The sequence below is a fragment of the Paramormyrops kingsleyae genome, chromosome 6 (assembly GCF_048594095.1).
Source record: "Paramormyrops kingsleyae isolate MSU_618 chromosome 6, PKINGS_0.4, whole genome shotgun sequence".
NCBI classification, from domain to species: domain Eukaryota; kingdom Metazoa; phylum Chordata; class Actinopteri; order Osteoglossiformes; family Mormyridae; genus Paramormyrops; species Paramormyrops kingsleyae.
This window is the reverse complement of record NC_132802.1, coordinates 10,855,321-10,865,627: the sequence shown is the minus strand read 5'-3', so window position 1 is coordinate 10,865,627 and position 10,307 is coordinate 10,855,321. Positions and strand designations below refer to the sequence as shown.

The following is a 10,307-nucleotide window of genomic DNA, read 5'->3' as shown; positions in this document are numbered from 1 at the left end:
TCCTGGGCCATAATTAATACACACTGTCTTTTGATTTAGTTTAAAAAAAAACATAATTCTACCATAAAACACTGAATAAGGTTAGGGTTTACTTTTTGTGGATATCTTAAGGATCACAGGTATTATTAGGATTGTGGACATCATAAGGAATCCTGTCGTTCTGCAAATTCTTGAGCGTAAAAGCTTCACATTTGCATGTGCCGTCCGAACGCCAAGGTTGTCTCCAAGGCGTGACCTGGGGTTGACGCATGACGCAGAGTGACCGACTGTCCTTAGGGCAGATGGCCTTCTGCGTCTGGCCTGGAGCAGACACACATTGCATTCCCGGCATCTGTGTATGAAAAGATGAAGAAGCCCAGGAGCCACTATATCGCTGTGAAGTGACACTGGGGGGGGCATCTCTGAGCCTGGGGCACCATGTGGCCTCAGCTGTAATTGATTACTAGGTCAGATGTGACAGGGGGTGCTGGTCATCATCGCTGGGGTCAGTCACAGCTGTATTTCGTGGCTGTTATTTTTCTCAAGGCAGAGATCATCGTCTTCTATTCCTGTTTGATGAAGGAAAGCTTAGTACATCCTCGAAGGAGAGCATGATTCATGGAAACTCAAAAACTAGCTATGACGGTTAATTTATGATGTTCACAAAATGATCTGCCAATAAACAAAACTGTCTGGCTAATTTTTTTGCTGGGTGGAGGGTTGGGATAGTGGTGATGGAGTGGGGGGGGGGGGGGGTCACTGAAACACTCTGGAAATCAATCACTCCTGCTATTGTCTAACATTCTTTCACGTTGAAAATGCAACAATGGGATGCATGGTCACTGTGGGCTGCCCAGCGGGGGGTCTGCAGTCACACTGGAGGTGAGAAGGACACACACAGAAATCATTTCAGAATCTGGAGGGAGAAGACAGCTGATTTACATGTCTTACTTTAAGAGCATATGAGTACTTATTCAGGGCAGGCTGTGGTCAAACAGGTGGAGGTATCAGGTACCAGCACAGCAGCAAATTAACAGCAGTATTTCTGATGAATGCAAATATATAGATAGATAGATACCATTTTTATGTCATGAATTTTAAAGACAATATGGCAACTGTTTAATAAACAAAATATGGAAAAAAACACCTTTGTGAGTACTCATGTGCTGCTAGTACTGCCTGAGACCACTGTGAGTACTCATGTGCTGCTAGTACTGCCTGAGACCACTGTGAGTACTCATGTGCTGCTAGTACTGCCTGAGACCTCTGCAAGTACTCATGGGCTGTAAATACTGTCTGAGACCTCTGAGGACTCAGGGGATGTCAGAAGGGGTGTTGAAGGGGCATGGATAAGGGCCCTTGAATATGTAATATTAAATGTAGAATTGGGTGGGGGGACCCAAGGTGACATTTTATCAGGAAGCCCAGAATTCCCAGGTACACCCCTGGTTGCCTGTACTGCCAGAGACCACTGTGAGTACTCATGGGCCATCAGTACGGCCTGAGACCACTGTGAGTACTCATGGGCCATCAGTACGGCCTGAGACCACTGTGAGTACTCATGTGATGCCAGTATTCTGTAGGACTGCTGGGAGATTAGATGTGACAATCATCTCCCAGCTCCTCCTGATATGTGCTGGCCAGAAAGATAATGCAGGGTCTGGAGAAACCTGGAGTCCAACCCAGAAAACACAGGGTACAAGGCTGGGGACACACTAGAGGTTGTGCTGGTCCATCACAGGGCACACCCATAAACACACACAATGCTAATGCTAACGATGACACCCTAACCCCTACCCAGTCCTAACCCTAACCCTAACCCTAACCCATAAACACACACAATGCTAATGCTAACGATGACAACCTTAACCCCTACCCAGCCCTAACCATAACCATAAGTAACCAAACAAAATATGAGACTTTTAGCATTTTTACTTTTTTGATTGCATTCACAGATCTTTGTGGGGACCTAAAAAATGGTCCCCACAATGTCAAAATAACAGGTTTTTATCACACTGAGGAGAACATTTGGTTCACACAATTTAATGTATATCTGACCCACACACACATACACACACAAAGATAGATGGAAAGTGCCCATATTATGCATAAAAAGTATATTTCCCTACATTACACAGAATCACGGAAAGCACGGTCAAATATGCAACAAGACAATTCCCCCACTATCCAGTTATTCTATATTCTATTATATAATTATGTTTGCCCAAATCAACACTGCTGGTTGTTTTGGGCAGATTTATGACCTGTTTGTGTGAATGCTGACCATTGGCCAGGGAGGAAGCAGTGTTCTGTGCAGCCTGAACACCTCGTTAAAAAGGCTCTCGCATGTGGGTCTGCTGTGTGGCAGGCCTGCTGTGTGGCAGGCCTGGGTGCCGCTACCCGGACAGAGGAACAAAGCCCCACTGTGTTGCGTCACCTTCAATGGCACCAAACAAAGCTACCTTTAGCCATGTACGTAACACACACACACACACACACACACACAGTTTCTATGGTAACACTTTACTTAAGGCCATGTTTTTAGTCATTTATAAACACTTTCATAACAAATAATAATGCATTCATAAAGCATTATAAATATGCCTATAAATATTAATAAAAAGGCATACCACATTTTAGCCTTGTTGATTATGCATTATGACTGCCTTGTGAAGTTCTCATCTATAATGCACTGTAGACACCTTTATAATGCAGTACAAACCATCCTTAATGCTTATACCGACCATTATAATGCGTTATAGGGGGATCTATAGTGCATTATAGATGAGAGCTTCATAAAGAATTCATAATGCCTAATACACATGGCTATAATGTATTATGCCTTTTTATAAATATTTATCTCTTTATAAGTCTTCATAAGTTGCTGAAAACATGGCTTGAAGTATTACTGTTTCTGCTAACTGGCCATTTTTAGTTTGATAAATGTTGCATGACACGTAAGATAACCATTTATTTGCCACTCATTTCTTTCACAGCTTAAAAATTTGGTTTATTATCTTTTCTGTTGTTTTTGTAATACACAAGTGGAAGTCAGTAGAAACGTCACAGTCAGCCAATCACACATCCTCACAGAGGGACAGTGTTTGTACCCGACATGCTGTACACGTGTGAAAAAGCCCCCCTTTCTCCGCTGATTTCCTGTCAAGATGCACTGACACTCCCCCCCCCCCCCATTTAAATCACAGAAATGCACTCTGCCTCACAGTGCCTCATGAGTCACACTAACTACCATACAATTAGAAATGTACATCTTTTAGGTAACATCTCTTGTTGCCTTGAAGAGAAAATAAGTGATATCATGCATAAAGAGTATATTTGAACTGTATGAGAAAACATAAAGCGAACACCTTTAGTGAGTGAAACACCATTGTAGGTACAGAAACCCTGATGGGTCAATATTGCTTGTAATCAGTCAAACGATACATAAGTTATTGTGCAATGGAACATAAATAAGAGGCAAGACCAGGCAGTTTTTACACCAGACTGAGCCAGAAGTGAAATGCTTGCATCCTGCATCAAAAGGAGTGAGGATGCAGAGAACTGGGCTGATGATCTGCAGATGGAGTGGTGAACAGGACCTGCAGATTTCCATCGCAGGAAGGGATCTGCTGTCCTCAGGCATGGCAGTGGGACACATAAATAGCTTTAGTAAAATGCTCACCTGTTTTCATGGGTCAGATGAAACTTGGAAGGTGTGTAAGAGGCTGGAGAGTGTAGGATTCTGAGGATAAAGTAAACAAGGTCGCAATGCAAATGAGGATGATGCACTGGTACCCAACGGCTAGGGTAATGCCACCGATGCATGACGGGGGACTGAGCTACCTATGACATAGAGCTACCTATGAGATAGAGCTGCCTATGACATAGAGCTACCCATGAGATAGAGCTACCTATGACACAGAGCTGCCTATGAGACAGTGCTGCCTATGACATAGAGCTACTTATGAGATAGAGCTACCTATGACACAGAGCTACCTATGAGACAGTGCTGCCTATGACATAGAGCTACCTATGAGATAGAGCTACCTATGACACAGAGCTACCTATGACACAGAGCTGCCTATGAAATAGAGTTACCTATGACACAGAGCTGCCTATGATATAGAGCTACCTATGACACAGAGCTACCTATGACACAGAGCTGCCTATGACATAGAGCTGCCTATGATATTGAGCTACCTATGAGATAGAGCTACCTATGACACAGACCTGCCTATGACATAGAGCTACCTATGACATAGAGCTACCTATGACACAGAGCTGCCTATGACATAGAGCCACCTATGACACAGAGTAGTGCTGGGCGATATCATATCGATATTATATTGCGCATGCGCAATAGTCACCGCCCGGTCAGATGACAGACGAAGCATTGGGTTTTACAAAACGTATCTCATTAATAAATTTAAGCCATACTAATAATCCTTTTACCAAATTATGGGCGTAAATTAATGTCCGTACAGCACCGAAAACCTGGCGTCCTGCCAAATGTTGCGCCTGTCAATCTGATGCCCTAGTGATTATTGCACATGGGCGATATAATATCGATATGATATCGCCCAGCCCTAATATAGAGCTACCTATGACATAGAGCTACCCATGAGATAGAGCTACCTATGACAGAGCTACATATTAGGGAGAGCTACCTATGAGACAGAACTAAACAGGGATTCACTGCTGCTGCTGCATTACTTCTTGTTTACATACATACTATGTATACCCAGGGCTTGAAGTGGGCCGGAACGCAGCGGAACGCAGTTCCGGAACTTCTGTATTTTCGTCTTTTGGGTTCCGCCACTTTTTTCTGCGTTCCTGTACTTACTGAAACTGATCCGATGCAGCGACAGTGGCCCGAGAAAATTCGAGTTCCTGCACTTATTTTTTCTCACTTCAAGCACTGCGTATACCTTCCCCTTGTCACTGCTGTCATATGCAGAGGTGGATAGTTCAGGTCCAGAGAGTAAAAATCCAGAAAAAGGTTTTGTTTCAACCAACCAGCTGAGTACTCTGTCATTGTGAGTCTTCATACTCAACTAGTTGGTTGAAAGAAAATCTTGGTCTGGACTTTCGCTAGCTGGACCGGAACTATCCACCCATGGCTGTGCGTCGCACTGCAGTCCTGGGGGGGGGCACTATTTCTTGCCACTGTATACCTGTAAATGGTATGACAATAAAGTCTACTTGACTTGGTTTGGTTTTAGAGGATATGCAGAGTTTAAAGTTTTGGAGTGACTGTGACCAGGGGCGGCGGGGGGTCCATCAACGGGGACGGCGGCTGAGTGAGGTGGGGGGGAGTTTTGGTCAGGAAGGGAGACCAGTGTGCCTCAGGCAGCTGCTGGCTGAGCAGGTGCTGTGCCGAGGGGGGGGCTCTTTAGCCGTTAGTCAGCCATGAAAAATTCAATCAGATCAACAATGATTACATTCGGTCTGGACCCCTTGCGCCGCCGCGCTTCATAATGATACCCATCTGAAAGATTCAGTAAATACTGCATAAAAATAAGAACCCTGCACCCGTCTGACAATAAAGCTGCGTAAATAAAGACACGCTCTCTAGTCCATAATGCGACGCACTGCGAAAAACCAATTCCTGTTTCAATATCCTGACCTCCATTCAAAAACAAGAAAAAAAAACCCTCGTAGCACATGCAAAACGCGCCTGACTATAATTAACGGATATGAAAATGCATTTAGCTGGCCAGGAACTCCTTGATGCAATTATGACGCGTAAGGTTGCATTTATCACCCGGAGGAGGGTCTCCTGCGCGTTTCTCAGCGGCGCTAAGCGGGAACACTGAGGGGGTCATTACCAAGGGAGGGGGGGGGACTTCAAAGGGACAGAAGGGCCTTGAAAGACGGAGCATAAGGTACTTGACAATGAAAAGCACCAACTGTCCCCCCCACCACCAGCACCCCCACCCATTCCAGAGGCAGGGACACCTGCCCGGGAGACCGGGAGTCTGACCCGGGAGCCCCCCCCCCCCCCCAGTCCGCTACACACTGCCACCAGCTTTGTTCCTTACAGTATTTGGAGTACAGATGTAAAAAAATAATGAACTGTCCAGGAGTAGCAGGATTTCTTGTTTAGCCGGGTAACTTGTCGTATTTAAGGTAGTTTGGGCTGAATATAAGTGAATGAAGATAAAGTCTATTTAAACTTGGGTACCTTAAGTTATCAGGCTAAGCAAGAAATTCGGCTTCGTGAGACAGACCCAGTGTAAAGATTCATGTGCACAAACATTTGTGTAGCAGGGCCCACATGGCTGACGTGACATGTTGTTTCCCCACAGCCACCGAGCGACGTGTGATGTGGTGAAGACAAGTTAAAGAAAATTAAGCTAGAAAAGGCAAAGCTAATCATTCACACTTCTGTCAATGAGTCATACATGCAACCATCTGCAAAACGGTGGCAACATTAAAAGCCTGACTGCATAACTGTAGGAACTGGGCTTGATACAGGCAGTCCATAAACATTCCTGGGGGAGCTAGTATAAGAAAAACCACATAACAACAACAACAACAACAATAATAATAATAATACAGATGCAGCCAAGGGTATGGAATCCTTCCACTTTTTAAAAAGAATCACAATTTTCTGTGAAATTATTTGAAACAGAAGAACAATTGACATCCAGAATTCTTTATTCAATATTCCAGAGCAGATACGGTGCTTTTCATTTATGAAGTAACATATTATTTTTAATGAAACAGATGATGATGGCACTGATAAAACCTAATGTTTTGCAGCACACCATCTTCAGACAATAACTGCAATCAAGCACCTTCTGCAGCTCCGAATGAGACTTCTATACTGCTCAACTGGTAATTAGTTTTATGTTACCAGTGTTAGGAATTCTGCAAAGAACATTGCAAAGAATGTGATTAATATGGCCAGAGTTGCGCTTCCCTTACGTGAGCTGAGGGGCCGGCAGCCCCTGTCATTTCTGCAGAACGGAATGATGATCTAGCATCAGCATGCACGCAGTGCGCAGAATGGATGAAAGTGTCTTATCAGTGCCATGGTAACCACCTAAATGGTTCCTTTAGCAGAGCATAAGGGAGAGGGTTTGGGGGTGGTCCACCAGCCTTTTCTTCTGTCAGACATCTGTTGCTCTCCATTCAAAACTATGGGATGTTCTGCTGATTATTTTCCATGCGGCTTCCCCTTTTGAAAAAAGGAGGCTGTGGAAATGAGAATTTGATTATGGAGATGCGTAGGCACATATCCAAAGCAGACTGAGAAAGCAAGATATATACGCGGACCTTTAAGTATCAAGCGTGCCTCAGGAAGTGATGTAGGATACATTATATATATTTGTCTTATAAAATAGGCTGGGCAAATATAACAAAGCAGATGTGTGAAACCAAAGGGCGGAAAGAGATTCCTTTTAGCACATGTCACACATTAGGTCAATAATCTCAAATTTCAGGTGTCTTTAATCTTCGCTTATTCAGACTTATTCATCCATAAGTTTCCTACGCTTTTCAGAATACCTACAGTGTTTAAGAGATGACGGGGCGCCTGGATTTTAGGACGTGCGTGTCCTACGAGCTATTGTTGGTGGAAAGGAGACATAAAAAGCAATAAAATACCAGACACGATGGATGGCTTTTGAAAGCTCGGTTAACGAAAAATAAAATTTGATACCATTTACGGGTTTTTTGGGGGGTCGGGGGTGGGCATTTCTGAAATAAAAGAATTCAATGAGAGCCATTCATACATACCTTTGTTGCTGGAAATTAATTGTGTGGTCCAGGAGACGCATTATTACTGTTCAATCGACCCCGAAAATGACAACACGATGATTTTTAGCCGGCTTTTCTAACGAGGAATTACAGCGATGTTATAAAGCAACAGCTTTGTTTACAAAATCTACAAAAATCCTAATAGTACAAATAAAAACCAGTACATGTCAGTTAATACTAAGAAGAGTTACTACTGCAGCAATGTGCATATATGTCGCATATATGACTTTTGGGCGTCATACAAAAACTTCATTAATATTTTAGCCATACTACTAAACTGCTTATATTGTTTATTATTATTTATAATTATCTCCTGTCTGCTACATTAGAAGCAAGGATATTAAACTAGAATCTGCATCGTCGGAGGATCCAAAGTGAATAATTGTAAAATTCGCATAAATTCTGCAAACTATAATTTGGTGTTAATGCAGCAGTAAAGTTTGTCAGTAAATAACACCACGCCGTTTGGCGCATCGCCAAGCAAATACCAGATGAAAGAGTTTCAAAATTATTCAAATTGAAAATATTGGATTAAAAACATTCGGCTCATCCCCGCCGGATTTTATTTGTCAAATGCAAATGCGGGGAAAAAAGAAAACAAAATCAGAATGCCTTCACTTGTAGGTTGGGCCGGTCGTTATCTTATCTGAGAAGTGATCTCAGCTGCGGCTTTCACACGGCAGGGGAAGGGGCGGCTCTTTCGGGACGCCTCCGAATTGTTTATTTGTGTAAGATAGGGCCTGGTCACGTGGGGGAGGAGGCCCGTCTCGCGGGGGAAGGTGCAGGTCGTCCTGAGAGCTTGTCCACGCAAAGACGCGCATCTGTTTGCTGAACAGCTAGCAAGAGGGGATCCCAAAAGAGCAGCATTCCAAGACTAATTCAAGAAGTTCTGCAAGATAGCCTCAAAGACACATCGATAATGCAGTTTATTTTGTTTAAAATCATACGCGGTTTAATTAATATAAAAAAACAATAAATAAAAAGAAATAATGCACGCGTTTGCTAAAAAGCCAGCAATATGGGACCCTAAAAGAGAAGTATCTCAAGAGTAATTGCACAGGTTTGGCATTAATACCTCAATGATACATTGGTATTGGCTGCTGTCTATATACCCTGTCTTGCACCAATTGTATACTGTAGACCTGTTATTGCACGGAGTTATTGTTCTGTACTGTTTTGTTTTTTCATCCATTATTTGTTGTTCATGTTTATTGTCCAGCTGTTATGTATTACAATTAATACAAAACAAAATTAATATATTAATTTAAAATAATAAACATAGGTAAATGCTGATAAGCTTAGACAGCGAGTAATTGTTCTATTTAATCAAGCCGTATTAACACTCAGAATTACATTCAGATTAATGCATCAGACTGTCCTACACAGGAGGTCCCTGCTTGCCCCAAAGATCTTTCTGCAGGTCTGAATATATCACAGTGACATTGTTGTGTGGCTATGATGGTTTTGGTTTCCATAATTCTCCGGATTTGCATGGATACCACTGGTTTCTGTCATATATCCTGTATATGTTTTTTCTGTCCTTCCTGTTCAAGGCATTAAAGGGCAAATGTGTTTTTCATCTGTCTATATAGATGCAAATGCAGGTTGTTTGAACAGCATTTTGCATGTCAGGCTTCTGTGAAGTGAACATGGCTTCTAGTGGCTGAATGGGGCAGTCGGTGCCCAAAGCGGACCGGCCCTTTGTGACGCTCTTCTGCTGGACCACGCTTTCAGAGGGATGTGTGCATTTCAAAGGCGCTCGCTCACACGCACGCACGCACACACACATACACACACACACACACACGCATGTTTGTATTCACATCTTTGGGGGGGGGGCGTCCATTCATTTCTATGGACAAAACCCTAATCCCAATAATGACAACCCTAACCGCTACCCAGCCCTAACCTTAACCATAAGTAACCAAGCAAAATACAAGACTTTAGACATTTTTAGTGTTTTTATTGCAGTCAGAGATTTTTTGTAAATTAAGGTATTGTGGGGACCTGAAAAATGTAAAAGGTTTTACCACATTCTGGGGACAGTTGGTCCCCACGATGTAGTACATACAACCCCCCCACACACACACGCAAGGTGCAGGCTCAGATTGAGCCCATCCATCCATCCATCCATCCATCTCTCTCTCGTATTGTTGCATTGTCCTGTGACTACACAGCAATGGAAGTCTGTGACTGAGATTGAAGACACCTGTCTTCTCAGCCGCCTGTCCTACGGCATACAATCTTGGCACACGCCAGAGACCCCCCCCCCTCCCCCCTGGAGCAGTGTCCCCTTCATCGCTATAGCAACGCACATGCATTACACGGCATCATCTCCTTGGCACCCGTTAGACGCAAGCCCGTCCTGATCATCCATACAAAACGTTCCATGCAAACCCAAACAGAACTTGTCCATCAATCCTACTCATCCCCCCCCCACCAAACCACTTTATCCAAAGCTTTGCTTGCACTCGCTTTCTTGTGCCCTGGAGGGTGCTGAATGTAAGTTTATCCTCTCTGATGCGGAGCATCTCAGAAAACCCGGGAGACATGAAGAGGGAACC

The 10,307-nt window shown here is 43.5% G+C and overlaps 1 long non-coding RNA gene across 1 annotated transcript; it reads right to left on the bottom strand.

Moving 5' to 3' along the window:
* Nucleotides 1–6,714: 6,714 nt before the first annotated feature.
* On the bottom strand, nt 6,715–7,806 carry LOC111855681 (uncharacterized). Its single transcript, XR_002840951.2, has 3 exons — nt 7,723–7,806; nt 7,496–7,549; nt 6,715–7,179 (listed from the first exon to the last, which is right to left on the bottom strand). It is a non-coding gene; the product is annotated as an uncharacterized lncRNA (long non-coding RNA).
* Between the last annotated feature and the right edge of the window lie 2,501 nt (nt 7,807–10,307).